Source organism: Lissotriton helveticus, chromosome 1_2 (genome assembly GCF_964261635.1).
Source record: "Lissotriton helveticus chromosome 1_2, aLisHel1.1, whole genome shotgun sequence".
Classification (NCBI taxonomy): domain Eukaryota; kingdom Metazoa; phylum Chordata; class Amphibia; order Caudata; family Salamandridae; genus Lissotriton; species Lissotriton helveticus.
Genome location: NC_136058.1, coordinates 455,681,149 through 455,697,277, shown reverse-complemented (window position 1 = coordinate 455,697,277; position 16,129 = coordinate 455,681,149). Strand labels below are relative to the sequence as shown.

At 43.6% G+C, this 16,129-nt stretch overlaps 1 protein-coding gene across 12 annotated transcripts in view; it reads right to left on the bottom strand.

Moving 5' to 3' along the window:
* Nucleotides 1–16,129, bottom strand: part of LOC144807723 (uncharacterized) — a 1,505,442-nt gene that overhangs the window by 1,303,544 nt on the left and 185,769 nt on the right. For 8 of the 12 annotated variants that reach the window (XR_013606391.1, XR_013606390.1, XR_013606393.1 and 5 more), the window contains exon 3: nucleotides 8,109–8,282. The exons of 3 other annotated variants lie outside the window; for them this stretch is intronic. The gene's annotated coding sequence lies outside the window, so the exon portion shown is untranslated. Of the gene's footprint in view, nucleotides 1–8,108; nucleotides 8,283–8,801; nucleotides 8,861–16,129 lie in introns of those variants that run through there. One more of the 12 variants, XR_013606399.1, reaches the window with a different exon arrangement.

Genomic DNA, 16,129 nt, shown 5'->3' with positions numbered 1-16,129 from the left:
GCCTCACGCGGAAGATAAAAGATACATTTCTAAACCTGCGCTTTGGAATTCTACCAATTCTACCTCATTTGGCACCATGGAAAAGGAGGCCAGACGAACATCTTTGCCGTCTTTGCAAATCAGGGAATGAGGATTTAATCCACATAATCTGTATCTGCCCTAACCTGATAGACATAAGGCGCGCCTTACTTCGACCACTTTGGAATCAAAAAGGTGTAAAAAGCTGCAGGCAAGCCGTGATGATATGCTTCAACCCAGAAGAGGTCCAGTTAAATTGCAGACTGACGAAGTTTTTTGACATTGTATCCACAAGACTTACTCCACTACACGGCACAGTGACCAAAGGCATCTAATAACTCGCCAATCAAGAAACAGTCTGCCAAGGTCCTGCCAAACCAAGCAAGCTGAGAACATTGACTCACACTTTTAATTTTCACAAGTGGGTTAGAGACACTGTAATCGAGAACGATAACTCAATACGGTTTTATATACCTTTTTTTCCTTTAACAATACACACGCATTCAAGCTTATAACGATTTTAATGATGTACATCTTACATTGTGAGTTTTAATTAACTGTACAATAAAGTAAACTCAAACTCGACAAATAAAGAGTTTGGGCAGGAACAACAATATAATGACAAAAGTTGGAAGTTTTTTTTATAGAAGGAAGCCTGTTCGTGGAACGAAGTAATCCGATAAAGTTCCTTTGACAATCTTGTTAGAATGGGAACTGAACCCCATTCTCGTGAATGCTTTCGTAATTGTGCATTATCATTTCAAACTACTGCTGTTACACTCGAGGAAGGCTGTGGTGGGGTCACTGGACACCCTCCCCCCCCCCTTTCTCAGAAGTGAGAGGAGGAGATGAAGCTTTCACCTCTTGTGGGGATTTCTTTTGTGGTGTTTTTTTAAAAGTAGGTTTCAGATGAGTGTCCCTTTTTTCGCCATGCCTCAATATCGAGCTCTCCACTAACATTTTCCGTGTTCAAATATATCCTTAGACCAAGACTTAACAAACAACCCCTTCATTTAAAAACAAAACAAACATGTACCTGCCTGTCTCAGTTAATATACAGGAATACTCGGGTCTGACAGTTCACTCCACCAAGAAGATCTTAATGATTCTAATCTTGCCAAGCCAGTGCATTCTGGGAGTTGTAGTCTTTTGCTGATAAAAAAGCATCTGTTTAAGGGAAACCTAGCTCTGTAAACTTGATGCCTATCAGTAGGGAATGCTCCCCAAACAGAAGAGTGTTCATCTTTGCGGCATTTGGGGTATCCGTGTGCATGCTGTGAAGATGGACAATGCCCTGCAGATGTTTCTTTTCTTCTCATGTTTGCATCCCGTGGTCTGCAGTGTCCACGGGCAGTGGTTAGATTACTGGGCAGGTTTGCCACTGGATTGTTCTGGGATGCCTGATCTGCTCTTTAAAAGGTTGAGCCGAGAGCGGGGGCTTCTGTAGCTCTCTCACTGCTGGGGAGATGTATGTGGTCGACCTTCTTCGGGTCCTGATTGAGGCGAGCTCAGGTTTACATGACCAGATACCACTGCCACTAACACCCCAATGCATGTGTGAACCACTTATGGGAGATGGTTGCACGTGTGAAGCACTTAGGGGATGTGGTTGCACGTGTGAAGCACCTATGGGAGGTGGTTGCAAGTGTGAAGCACTTATGGGAGGGGGTAACATGTGTGAAGCACCTATGGGAGGTGGTTGCATGTGTGAACCACTTATGGGAGGTGGTTGCACGTGTGAAGCACATATGGGAGGTGGTTGCACGTGTGAAGCACCTATGGGAGGTGGTTGCACGTGTGAAGTACTTATGGGAGGTGGTTGCACGTGTGAAGCACTTATGGGAGGTGGTTGCACGTGTGAAGCACCTATGGGAGGTGGTTGTAAGTGTGAAGCACCTATGGGAGGTGGTTGCACGTGTGAAGGACCTATGGGAGGTGGTTGCACGTGTGAAGCACCTATGGGAGGTGGTTGCAAGTGTGAACCACTAATGGGAGGTGGTTGCACGTGTGAGGCACTTATGGGAGGTGGTTGTATGTGTGAGGCACCTATGGGAGGTGGTTGCACGTGTGAAGCACTTATGGGAGGTGGTTGCAATGTTGTAATTTAGCAGCGATTAAATTGAGCGTTAGCAAAAGACATCCTAGTTTTGGCTGTTATCTTGACATTTTAGCGACATCCGTTTTGGATTCACGGCAGCCATTTTGTCTGTCACACGCTGCCTCGTGTCGACCATGTGTGTTGTCCTACCTTTCTGCTCATGGCCTTTGAATCTGACCAGCATCTCTATGTTTTGCTGCTGACCGTTAGGGACTCCATCTGTTAATGGTTAGCCTTAGATTGGAATGTGTTAGCCGAGACCCCAAGACTCTTTAGCTCCTCCCACTGATCGATTGTGCTTCTCGATATTTCCTTGTATGGACATAAAATGTGCTCTTATGCCTTGTACTGCCTTCTTTTGAGCCCCTGTGTGGGTATAAATAAACCATGCGTTCAGTAGCCCTTTGTGCTACTTCTCGCAGTGCCGAAGGGTACTGTCTGAACTTTAGCACAACCTCATGAGGTGTAATAAACTTAATATTTTGCGTTTCCAGTTTCCGTGCCAACTTTTTCCTTTTGGGTCTGAGGTCTTCGTGCGCAGAAGGGCGAACCCCTTGCACTAGCGGGTCTGGCTGAGGCCTGCACGACAGCAAGTGTGAAGCTCCTATGGGAGGTGGTTGCACGTGTGAACCACTTATGGGAGGTGGTTGCACGTGTGAAGAACTTATGGGAGGTGGTTGCACGTGTGAAGAACTTATGGGAAGTGGTTGCATGTGTGAACCACTTATGGGAGGTGGTTGCACGTGTGAAGAACTTATGGGAGGTGGTTGCACGTGTGAAGAACTTATGGGAGGTGGTTGCACGTGTGAACCACTTATGGGAGGTGGTTGCACGTGTGAAGAACTTATGGGAGGTGGTTGCAAGTGTGAAGCTCCTATGGGAGGTGGTTGCACGTGTAAAGCACCTATGAGAGGTGGTTGCACGTGTGAAGAACTTATGGGAAGTGGTTGCACCTGTGAACCACTTATGGGAGGTGGTTGCATGTGTGAAGAACTTATGGGAGGTGGTTGCACGTGTGAAGAACTTATGGGAGGTGGTTGCACGTGTAAACCACTTATGGGAGGTGGTTGCACGTGTGAAGAACTTATGGGAGGTGGTTGCACGTGTGAACCACTTGGCTGTTGTGGATTATTACGCCATCAAATCCTCCCAAGTCTGTGCACCAATTACATATATGTTGTCATGGTGGGGTGCTAAGATGAGTGAGTAACCAGCCTTGAGTGAATTTGCCCCCCCCCCTCTCCTCTCTGTGTAATTTGCAATCTGCAAGAAACACTATTTCCAGTGCAGATGCAACCTTTCCCTCCATATACTGTGTGTGAGATGTCTCTTCTGTCTCGAGTAAATCAGGCTGTTGTCTCCAAGAAGACATCTAATTACTCAATCCAACTCTTAGCATGTGATGTCATCAGTGATGTGATCAGTGATGTCATGCTTTTTTCTTTCTTTTAGGGTTTAGACTCCTCCTCTTGCTTTGTTCGATGGAGCTGACTGTGCTTTTCCAAGATTGCTGAATAGCGCCTATTATAACAAACATCAAAGTTCTGCTAAGAAACATCAGTCAAGGTAAGTTGTTATTAATATAATTTGAAGCTACAGATGACAGAAATCACCCATAAAGGTGAACTTTGCAACCATAGCTCCTCAAATGTATGGTTAATGACCTCATGCATGATGTCACAGATGACAACACAAATCTGACTGGTGATGTCACACATCTTGCGTCACGCTAGAGGCCGTGTCCAGGCTGCAGGGACTGGCATTTGATGAGTGGGATGGCTGAGGCCAGACCTCCTGCATCCTTGCTGAGAAGGTTTTGCATGCAGATATGGGGCGAGTAGGAAGGTTTGCTGAGCCCTCTTGAGAGCTGCTGGCACATGCGTGGCTCCATCATACAACCACTCACCTGCAAGCACAGCATTTTCTTTTACTTTCGCCCTGCCCATGTTTTGATCACTGCTTACTTCCGTCACACACTTTCGCAGACAATCATAATTTTAAATGGGGTAGTGACCATTGCTCTGTGCTTTCTGCCAAGAGGCCAAGGATTGAATGGGCATGTATTCTGAACACATTTGGCTCACTGACAAGATATGTGAGAAACTTGCTCTCCCTTCAACTCAGCTTCAAAGCTCTAGATTGTTGACCATTATTAGCAGCCACTCACATAGACGCCTGGGGAGGACTCGGCTCACATGTAGAGGTATAGAGGGTAAAATGATCCACACAAACTACATAAAGACACCATCCTTGTAAAAGCAAACAGTCTTAGGGAGTGCAAGATGAAGTACAAAACGTGAAATGTAGAGAGGAACTACACCCTCAGGGGAAGATTTACAATAACTGGCGCATCCCTGCATATCAGCAGGGATGCGCCAGTTATTGTGCGTCACGGCTGCGCCAACATGGATGCCCCGCATTTCAATGCGGTGCACAGTGGAGTAAAGACGGCGCATTGCTGGAGATGCGTCGCAAGCGCGATGCAGCTCCAGCAAGGCTCGGGGTGCCCTGTCCCTAACATGCTACGTCAATCCTTACGCCTGCTTCAAGCAGGCGCAGGGTTTTGACGCAGCCTGGCCCTAAAAGTGGCTGAGTGAAATCTTGTAGATTTCACTCAGCCACTTTTAGGAGGCGCTCCTGCGCCGGAACGCCCCCTCCCCTCCTGCGCCGGAATGCCCACATGTGGTGCAGGGCTTTAAAACGTGACGCATCTCCCAGATGCAGCACTTTGTAACTACCCCGCACCATCGCGCTGGATTTGCACCGTTGCTGCGTCACAAAAGTGACACAATGGTGGCGTTATTGAGGCGCAAGGGCCTTGTAAATCTGCCCCATAGTATTCACAGTCACTCTTCAGTGTTTTTGTCTGTAATGTTAAGCCCAAGAGGAACCCATTTCACTGGCTGATTTGTTTAATTACTGCAGAGGCTGAGACGCGGTTGGAGCAAACCCACTTAAAGCTCTGGACGTGGTCACTTTTGTAATAAAGGAGAAGAGAATCCGTGTAGTCTTTACTGCCCAGTCTCTCTACTCTGTCACCTTCTAATTGAACGTCATGTACTGGAAGGGTAGAATAACTAGGGAACTTGCAGAAACATAAATTACAAAATTAGAGCAATCTGTGCATCTCCTCTCATGCCAGATACCAACCTTCCACTTAAATGGTTTGAGAACAAATATTGCCCTCAGTACTATGTCATCAGCGTAGGAAGAGTTCATTGCATGGTGACACAAATCTGTAAATCCACATCAAAGGAAAAATGTGTCCTGTCTCTGACGTGTTGATCATTGGTTGTTCTTTCTTAGTTTATTTAAACAAATGCTTATCTGGAAAGATGTATATTGGACAGTAAATGTTTTAAAATGTCACCAGTGTCTATCATGCGTCTTCACAGCGCGGCAGCCGCCTGAACTTTTGTGGTCTCCAGAAAAAACTTTAAGAATCAATCCTGAGAAAGGCACTGAGGTTCTGCAAATATGTTGATAACCTCTAGGTTGAGACTACTAGATGGCACATGTGCTGTCTGGTGCAAGTCCTACTGTAGCTCACCAAGAGCTTAGAGGGCCTTTGAGCCTGCCCATTGCTTGACATTTGTTAGCTTTCTGGCCACTTTAGTTTTTTATTCATGTCCCAGCTTGTCAGTCTTGTGTCTGTCCCTCCCATGGAGCATTGCCTGTTTACCATATCTGGAGTGGCTCCTATTTCTACTTAATCTGCTTGCTTTTAAAGCATTACTTGTTTTCTTCTGTGTTAAGCACTCCGTGAGACGACATGTCTCAAGCTGTCTCCTACATGCGCTTTTCTTCCCCTCTCTTCTGTCCCCTGCTCTCTATCCTCTGTGTGCTCCTCCCCCTCCCCTCCCTCTTGCACACACCTGTGGCCTCCATCTCTCTCTTTCATTGCTTCCCCTGTCACAGCAGCCTAGTGTTACTTTCATCAACCCCCATGTTGATTCAGCACCCTGCTCCTGTGTTCCATTGCTTAACCCCACCCGCCTTAAAAAAAAAAGAAAACGCTATTGCGTATTTTCTTTTCTTTTTAGTTACTGATCGAACTCGGATTGGTTACTAAAAAGAACAAAAAGTGGTAACGTCATTTTGTAGGCACATGAAAGCATTGCGTGCTGGCTTACAAAATGAGGCTGGTGGCAGCGTTAAAGGGTTTTAAAAAACTTTTACTTTGCTGCACAGCATTGGGCTTCTCTGCAGCAAGGCTAAAAACACTGCAAAGTCGGTAGGTCGCAAACGCATTTTCTATCGGCTTTGCAATGCTTGTTTCTAAACCGTTTAGTTTGTCCAGAGGGGCGCGCGTCTGCTGAAAAAGACTGCTTTCATTGGAGGGATTATGTTCAATGCAGTAGGCCTGAGTTGGTTCTGATGACACGCTAATGATCAAGGCTATAAGCCTAATTGGTTCTTTGGGAAAAGGTAGCCTACAACAAAGGCGGCAGTTGTGACACATTTATTATGAAAAGCTTATGCTAAATCTACTAAAAAAAGATTATACTGTGTCAAAGCCTCTAGCCAGGTGCTTTGCTCAATTACATTTCAAGGATTGTTGTGTTGATTACCCCGGCTGATAAATCCTGGGGGGAGAAGATTTGCACTGTAAGATAATTGTTAGTTCTTTTTAGGAGCGGTTGTATCTTGTTTTACCAAGTGTAATTGCGAACAGATTAGTAATGTTATGACTGTGTGCCTGATAGCTGCCTTTAGTAAAGTATATGCTCCATACAGAAGACCTACATTGGTTATTTTTGCGAGCAGTTGATAAACGCCATTGCCCTGATTGGTTTATTGTAAGAAATGTTATCCCGAGCCATCTATCTGATCTTTTTATTTTGAAAAGTTATGACACTAGGCCTGACTTATTTATTGTGAAAGCATATGTTGAAGCCAATATGCGTATACAGGTGGATTGGTTTTGCACGTTGGTAAAGTCTGAAGACAGGTTTTTAGTTATATAACAGCTCAAAGATTATTAAAGTAGGTAAGGGCTTAGTACTGGCTTCCTCCCATTGACAGATCCTGGGAGAACAAAATGTGCATTATGAAAATAGGTCCTCCTAGAAGGGTTTTTATATTGTTTGCCAACTGAAATTCTGAACATATTTATAATTTGACCCCATATGCACATTAAAGAATATTTTAGATCTGGCATGAAAGCTTTAGATGTCTGGCAGGCACTTGTATTTTAAATAAAATCTTTAAAAGTGCAAACATACACAGAGGAGTAGTTTTTAGGTCGAGCCTAGCGCAGCGCACAAGCACTGCTCCAGGAGATGACCTTTAGAAATCGTTCTGCACTTTCCTCACACTTGTGCGCGTGGCAGTATCCACCTTGCGGGAGCGCGCAGCAGCGCGCAGGGGCCAGCTGTTTGTAATTAGCATGGCCGCGCGCACTTGTTTACATTTGCCTGCTCGCGGTCGGTGTAGCTTTCACTTTCTTGCCGGCTACGGGGTTCTCTTTCTATTTAACATTTGCATGAACTGTTGTAAAAGGCGTTCCATACACTGCTGTGTGCGCCCACAGATCAATACCCCTCATGGTTGCTGTAGCTTTCACATACAGGGTCTTTCACCCTCTGTGTCTTCTGTGCTGGCATCCAGATGGATGTTGCCTAGGACTTATGCTCACCATTGGATGAGTTTAATGCCTGTCCTATCCCCCCATTTTCTCTCATCTCTAACTTTCCTGTCCTTTCCTCCTTACATCTCTTTCTCTGTCAAAATATAAGCAGTAAGGGGTTACTACATATGCCTCCTTGTCTGAACGTAAAACTGCCATTCACGGCTAACCCTGGAACAGTATTTGTGATTGTATACTACATATAAAAAAAACATAAAAAAAAAAAAAAAGAATATAAACCCAGCACATTTAGCTTACTTACTAAAAGCAGTTGAAGAATGTAATTGCCACGTTACATGTCTCTTTAAAAATATTACTACATGCATTATTTCCCTTAGGAGTAACGTCTCCAAGTAGGCTCACCTTCTTATAATGTCGTACAAGTTCAATAACTTTCAATAAATTTCAATATGCTGTATTTTATTCTTTGGTGTTCTTCATACTATTATTTCCATAGCACATCATATTTTTATCTTGTTCCACATTTTTCCGCCCAATGCATTTCGGGCAGGAGCCCTTCTTCAGGGAACTTTACTTCTGAAAGCATGAAAGTATAACACTTTTAAGCACAAAACTCAGACATAACTTAAAGTCTACCAAAATTACACATTATAAAGGTGAACAGGCGAGCAGTCAAATGATATCTGCCTAAGGCAACGCAATACATGCCGTTAGAATCTCCAAGTATATCATTATGTATATCATTATGTAGAAGTACAAAGTACACTTAACTTTCTTACAATGTATTTCTATGCAGGTTGGAAAATTGCAGTGTGTTCATACTTCATTTTTCGGAAAAAAACGTAAGTGAAACGCTAGAAGAACGTCGAAATTTGTGAGGAAAATGTACAATACTGAAACCGGCGGGTGCACATGCAGCAATATGACTCGGGTGAAGATCAGTTACGAATATAGTAGTGTGTCATGATCTGTGAAGACAATCTGTAACACTAAACCCAGCGGGTGCACACAAAGCAAAATAGTGAATAAGTGACCCATGTGAAAACTAGTTGCAAACAAAGTAATCTGACCTGTAGCCAGCGACACAATAATTTCCATGGAGTATGTTGCCTTCACTGTGGTGAAGTGCAAAGATGTAAAAAATAACGGAGTACCTGCATTAAAGAAAAACACGGCGTTCATTAAATGTTTGATACTCTGTATATGCTCAAATGGAGCCCAATTCGTAAGCTTCTATTACTGCTTTAACCACTAACACCGAATGTGGAAATCAGGTAGAAGACACTCCAAGTGTGGTCTACGAAGGTCGGCAGCTTTTTCCAGCAAAATGCCGGTCAGAGGGATTCTTGTTTATTACAGCGTTTAAACAATTGCAGCCAAGAAGTTCCGATTACGTGATGAAACGTCACCATAAACAGTGAAAAGCTACTACCAAGTTCATTAAAACGCGCAAAGCATTATAATGACCGTATTAAGTGACGACTGATAAATGTAAACGACTGATAAATGTAAACGAAATGTGTTCAACGATGTAGACTGAAACTACATTGATAATCTGAAATACTGAATGCCAACTAAGAATTGTGTTCAATAAAGAGTTAAAAATAGTGCACAAGATGTTTTCAATAAAGAGTGATAAGAATGAAAAAGAAAGAAAAAAAATAGGAAGACTACAAGTAATAATTAGATGAGTCGGAATGCAATACAGTAACAGGCATATATGTAATAACGCATTATAGACACTTGTGCTAACACTAATGTTTTGCGGTGTTATGAAAATACCCTACCAAAATGTGTTTCATTCTGACAGAAATAGGCACTGAATATACACTATTTTTATGTTAGAGGCCACTTTCCACCATTTTTTCTTTAACTCAATATTGCATTGAAATACATAACTAGTGTACCAATAAAGTAAAGTCAAAAAATTAAATACGTACACAATGTAACAACTACATTGTTAAAGATGGTGAAAAACGATTACAAAAACAGCTAAGTTCTAAGCGTTCATTGAGTCCTTTTGGTTGTAACGCAGATAAATGATGTATCCAAAATGTTTCTCTTCTCAATAGATGTTGAGAATTATCTCTTCCAGGCAATAGTGGCACTGTCTCTAGGATGCAGAAATGCAACTGGCTGGGATTGTGGTTCATATGGTTAAAATGTACGGCAACCGTAGACTTGGTGTTCTTGAATCTTATATTACTTTTATGCTCAATTACTCGTGCTTTAATTTTCCTAGATGTTTTTCCAACATAAATCAGCACTCAAGGACATTTTAACATATACACCAAATTACTACTGTCACATGTTCCTGTCACTTTTAATTTTGTGGCATTTCCTTTTGTTGGATGAGAAATTTCACATCCGTTAATTATTGCATTGCAGTTGCCACAATTATGACATGGAAGGGTACCTCAATATCCCATGGTTAAAGGTGTTTCCTTTTCTTTCAACAATTCTTTAAGGTTGCTAGTGCGTTCATACGCAAATCTGGGATTAATTGAAAAAATTCCTCTAGAATCTTCCTCAAGTACTAGTAATGGCCAATGTTTTAAAATAGCTTTGTTGATTCTGTGACTCCTTTAAAAATATTGCCACTTTTATTCATTTTCAAGCCAAGTTACACAATCTGTGAAAAAAATAGGTGATTTATACAAAGTACAACAAAAACATTTCTTTGTGAGTATTCTAATTTTTTGTTTTTGTAAAATAGGCCCTCGGCCTTTTAAGTCAAGAAGATAAAGAGGGCATGACGTCACATCCCACTGAGAATTGTTTATAAGTCCCCCCGCTATTTTCCTTAGGACTTGTGCCCTCCTGTCTACAATTGAATTGCAATTAAAGGCAGTTATTCTGCGACATAATTCAAGAGGGGTACAGTCTGCTTTACAAATATTATTTTTGGCTGTTGACACACATGGAATACATCTGTCAAACATCCCTCTTATGGGAGAGAACTATCCATTTTTGTTCTAAAAGCTAGAAGAATTCTGCACTACTCCCAGTGTGCCCTACTATTATTTATACATGAAAGTTTGATCTCTATAGTGCAACACTTTAAACAGGGTAAGTAGTACCCTTTTATAGGCCCAACAAGAATTTTTGGGCCCGATTCACAGAATTAACTTAAGACAAAATCCTAAACTTACTACTTTTGGTATTCACAGAATGCACTTACTACTTTTGGAATTTACAAAATGCACTTACTACTTCTATTATTCACAGAATGGATTTACGACTACTAATTTTACATCCACACTCGGGCTGGAAATTCCGGGTTGGAGGCGGAGCTTCTGGCTTTGAGGCTCGGATGTGGGGATTTAGCCATGGCTGAAATGAACAATTGTTACTTACCTGTAAACAGGTGGTTCTCCAGTATTGGTGTCTTTCATAGATTCACATGCTTGAATATTCCCCGTCGTCGAAGTGGGAGTCCCACGGTAAATAAAATAGCAATAATGCTAAATATATATAAATATATATAAATATAATACAAGAAAAAGAAGGAAATACAACTGAAATCCTCTAAAAACGATTCCTACATAGGAATGCAAGGCAAAAAGAAAAAAACATTTGTAACACATTAGTGTCATTATGTTATTCCAAACTGCAGCCAATCAGGCGCCAGCACCCTCTAGAACCTTCTCCTCAGAAGCTCAAGCCCTCAGATTTTCGTAGCACAAAGTAACCAAGAGCGTATGAGGAGAAAAGAGCCTCTGAGGGGAGGAGGGTGGGTCGCATGTGAATCTATGAAAGACACCAATACTGGAGAACCACCTGTTTACAGGTAAGTAACAATTGTTCTTCTCCAGTATTAGGGGTGTCTTTCATAGATTCACATGCTTGAATGGAATAGAAAGCAGTAACCTCCTCGAACTGAGATTGCTAGGCATATAAAGAAGAAATCAAGACAGTACTAATAATAATACAGTCATATAAACATCATAGCAATCACAGGAAACACTAAGGAGGAGGGAACAGAGGTTCACCTTACTGAAAACGATGGCGAAGCACTGCCTGCCCCACTGCGGTATCCGCTTCATTGATGGTATCCAAACAGTGATGTTTGGTGAAGGTGTGCCTGCTGGACCATGTCGCTGCACGGCAAATCTGATGAAGTGGCACACCAGCAAACAAGGCGGTGGAAGAAGACATCGCCCTCGTAGAATGAGCCCTCACTGAAGACTGCAATGGTTTGCCCGCTTGTTGGTGGCAGAAGGCGATGGCTGAGGAAAGCCACCGGGCAATCGTCGGCTTTGAAACTGGATGTCTCCTGCGCAGTCATCCTTAGGCAATGAATAGTTGGTCGGACTTGCGGAAGGGGGCAGTGCTGGCAATGTAAAATTTAATCAAAGGGTTGTTACTGGGCGCACTGCTATTTTTCAGGTACTTTTTACTTTTGTAGGGTGCTCCAGAGTATCGCCTTCTGACTGGAGGCGTAAATAATATGACGGGGTAGTGACTGGCTCAGTCACCTTCATGGTCATACCACCAGTATTGAATGTTTTTATCAGCAATAACCCCCTCTGGGTCACTTAGTTCATCTCATGGACACTATTCCTTAATTTTCAACTCTGTATCACATCTAATTGTTATTTGTATTTTATATTGACCTGTATATTTATTGTTTGGATTCGATATTTAGTTGTGCATATCATGTTCTGGGTACATCACTTTGGTTTTTTCCACCCCGTTTTTTCACCTTGTTTGAAATTCCTAGGAATTATCATTAATTTCCGATTACGTTCTTAATACTCTCTGTACCTTTAAGTATTAGTCCCTACCCATTAGTGTAACTTCCCCTTTAATCACTTCCGGAGTCTAACTTCCACTAATCCCGGCATCAGAACCTGAACTAACAGTACACGGAGCCCGTCGGCACGTTAATGGTAAGCCACGCGTTCGCCACTGCAAGCAACTGCTGAATCCCAGCATCACACTTAATAACTTCTCTCACGCTGAACCCTGTTTAATGATTGTTCACCGCGCAATGCGCCTTTTTCCGGTAATTATCTTTGATTTTATTTTAGTTCAGTTGAGTCACCGAATTGTCACTACCCGCCACTCGTATACCTTTCTTTGATAGTTAATAGGCACGTTATGAGCACGTCCACAGACCTTACTCGAACATTTCACCATGTTAGTATCTGTAACCCACCCCCTCATTCAATACTTAGACCGTTTTTCGTTTCCTTCTTTGCTTACAGAACTTGTTCCCTGACGAAGGCAGGATGGTAATGCCGAAATGCATTGGAACATATGAGTGCTCTCATTGAATTATGAAGACATCATGTAATACACACTTGTGATTTAAACAAGATGTACGAAAAAAGGATTTAATTAAATATTTTGAACCTTATCATCGTGTGAACTTCACTATTATATTTTTCTAGAAAGAAACCTTCACGTAAGGACTTTTCAGGAGCCCAGAGGACACTTCTCTCTAGAGAGTGCTACCCCGTCAATGTAAAATTTAAGACATCGTTTGATGTCCAGAGAATGTAAGCGCTGCTCCGTCAGAGATTTTGGGTCCGGAAAGAAAGTCTTGAGGAACACAGGCTCATTCAAGTGAAAATCCGTAGGCACTTTAGGTAGGAAAGAGGGGTTGGTACGGAGTACCACTCCGTTAGGTTTGAACTGTAAATAAGGCGGTTTGACAGTAAAAGCGTGAAGGTCGCTCACGCGACGAGATGAGGTCAAAGCCAGAAGAAGTGCAACCTTCCAGGTGATGAATTTAATATCCGCCCTATGGATATGGATAGGCTCAAACGGCAACTTCATAAGTTGAGATATTACAACATTGAGGTGCCAAGCTGGAGGAGGGCGACGCACAGGTGGGAACTTGCGGAAGAGCCCTTTGAAGAATTGGCATATAATTCGTGATGAACAGAGGGATGAAGAGCCATCATGTCGGAAACGAGATATTGCAGCTAAGAAAACTCTCAGTCTAGCATGAGAGAGTCCTGACTGAGCGAGGCTCAAAAAGAATGGAAGGAGCTGCTCAGGAGAGGAATGGATGGGATGGATATTGTAGCGTTGAGGGATCCGGATGACACACTCAGCCCCTGTCCATAGTTAGTAGGTCTGGACGAGGACGTAGAGGAATGGGCTCGCACTGGCACATCAGCAGAAGTTCCGAAAACCATGCCTGTCTGGGCCAACGAGGTGCGATCAACAGGATGTGGCAGGGCTGCCTCCGCATCTTCCACAGTACCCGCGGTATTAATGGGAGCGGCGGAAAAGCGTAAGCGAATAGATCGCACCAGTTGATCAAAAGGGCATTCCCGCAGGACCCTGGGTGGGGATGCCAACTTGCATAAGACGGGCATTTCCGATTCTCCGGAGTTGCAAAGAGATCCAGATCTGGGTGACCCCATTTGCAGAACACAAGATCCAGAGTCGGTTAGTGCAGTTCCCATTCGTGTGTTGAGGAAGTGGACCTGCTCAAAGAGTCCGCCAGGAGGTTGGACACGCCCGGAAGGTGGACAGCTGTCAAGGTGATGAGATGGCGAAGAGGCCAATCCCAGATCGACTGGGCCAAGCGGGACAGAAGTGGAGACCTGGTCCCTCCCTGCTTGTTCACGTAGTGCATACTGGTGGTGTTGTCTGTTTGGATTAGCACTGACTCCCCGTGCACAACTGGGAGGAAGGACTTGAGCGCTAGAAAGATCGCCATCAACTCTAGCCTGTTGATATGCCACGTGCGCTGCGTCGGCCACCACTTGCCCTTGATGGGGAGGCCCTGGAGATGAGCGCCCCACCCCTCCAAGGAGGCGTCCGTCGTCAGCGTAAGGTCTGGAGCATGATCGAGGAAGGACACACCCATTTCCAGATTTGCGGGCTGCGCCCACCAAAGCAGGCTCATTTTCATGCGGGCTGTTACGGCAACTAGGTCGTTGAAGGATCCGGAGACCTGACGCCACTGTAAGTCCAGTTCTTCCTGAATAGGACAGGTGCGCAGCCTGCAATTTGGGATCAGTGCGATACAAGATGAAGCCATTCCCAAGAATGATTTTAACGTCCGAACAGAAACGGACTGTTTTCGTCGAATGAGTGAGACCAGACGAAGGATCTTCAGGCGCCGCTCGTCCGAGACGAACGCTTTTGATACCTACGTGTCTAGGATTGCTCCCAGGAATGATCTGGTCTGCAGAGGTGCCAACTGTGACTTTTCGTTGTTGATTGTGGTAAATAAAATATTACCCTGGCAGAATTTCTAGGCATTAACAAAGTATCATGCATCAAATGAGAGACAGGATCCGTGGTGTCCAAGTTAAATGGGCTTTATTCCAATAACTCGAGTCAAAGGGAGAATCAGTTCCATCACCACAGAGGTTCAGGAAGGGTCATCTAACAATTATTTACTGAACATGGGTTATATACATTTTATCTTGTACATAGGACGTAGGAAGGAACGCTCGAGGCAGAGCAGAGAAAGAAAGAGATAAGAACATGTGGGTGTACACTTTGATGAGTCATAGGTAGGTGATAGGTAGGTGTCATAGGTGGGTGGGTACTTAGAGGAAGAGTTTGGATAGCTAGCTGGAACTATGCCCTCATTGTGCAACTTTGAGCATGTCGTGCAATTGACGTGTAACTGGGAGGAAGCTGACTTTCAACCTAGTAGAGAGATCTCTTGTGTCAAGGCGACCAGCACATCTAGTACAACTGATATCTAGAGTCAGGGGATGTATTATCTGATTATTCGTTCATTGCATGAGCTTTCTATGGATGCAAGCACTGTAATCCACTTAAACAGAGACAGAATGGCTGGGCCCTATCTAAGCAGATGGGTTCTGTGTACCTTCTTCACCAGACTGTAATGTGATTCTGTAAAGCAACAGATAACTGTTATTCATAATACTGTCTTGGCAGGCCTCTTGCTGGGCTTCTTGCGGCTTTCAGTGTGTCAGGAGTCATGAAATGCAAATACATGGGCCTTATGCTACCTTAACGTTTGGGAGACTTTGATGACTGGCATATCTAATGCAGGACATGAATGCAGAGGCCTAGTGATTCAGGCCACTACAAGGAAATATGCATGGATGACATGCACACACATGTAACATAGGGTATACGTAGGGGGCATCTTGGTCAGGCAAAATTTCATTTTCCTCATTCCCTCCTTGTCCCTTACGTAACCCTTCAGGATACATCTATATTCATGAGACCGTATAGTTCATCATACAGAATCATTTGTTCATCTTTAACTCTTTGTTTACGTGGATGGGGAACACAGGCAGTGGCACACAGGCCGCAAATCGCCGGGCCACACTGCAGACAGAGACAGCAACCAAATACCATAAGTAGGATCATTCCTAGGAAGGACATAACTTTCCATCCCCATGCCGATATTACACCCCAGAACCAACTGGACCAAGTCCATGTGCCTGGGTCTTGATGTATGGCATGAGCAATTT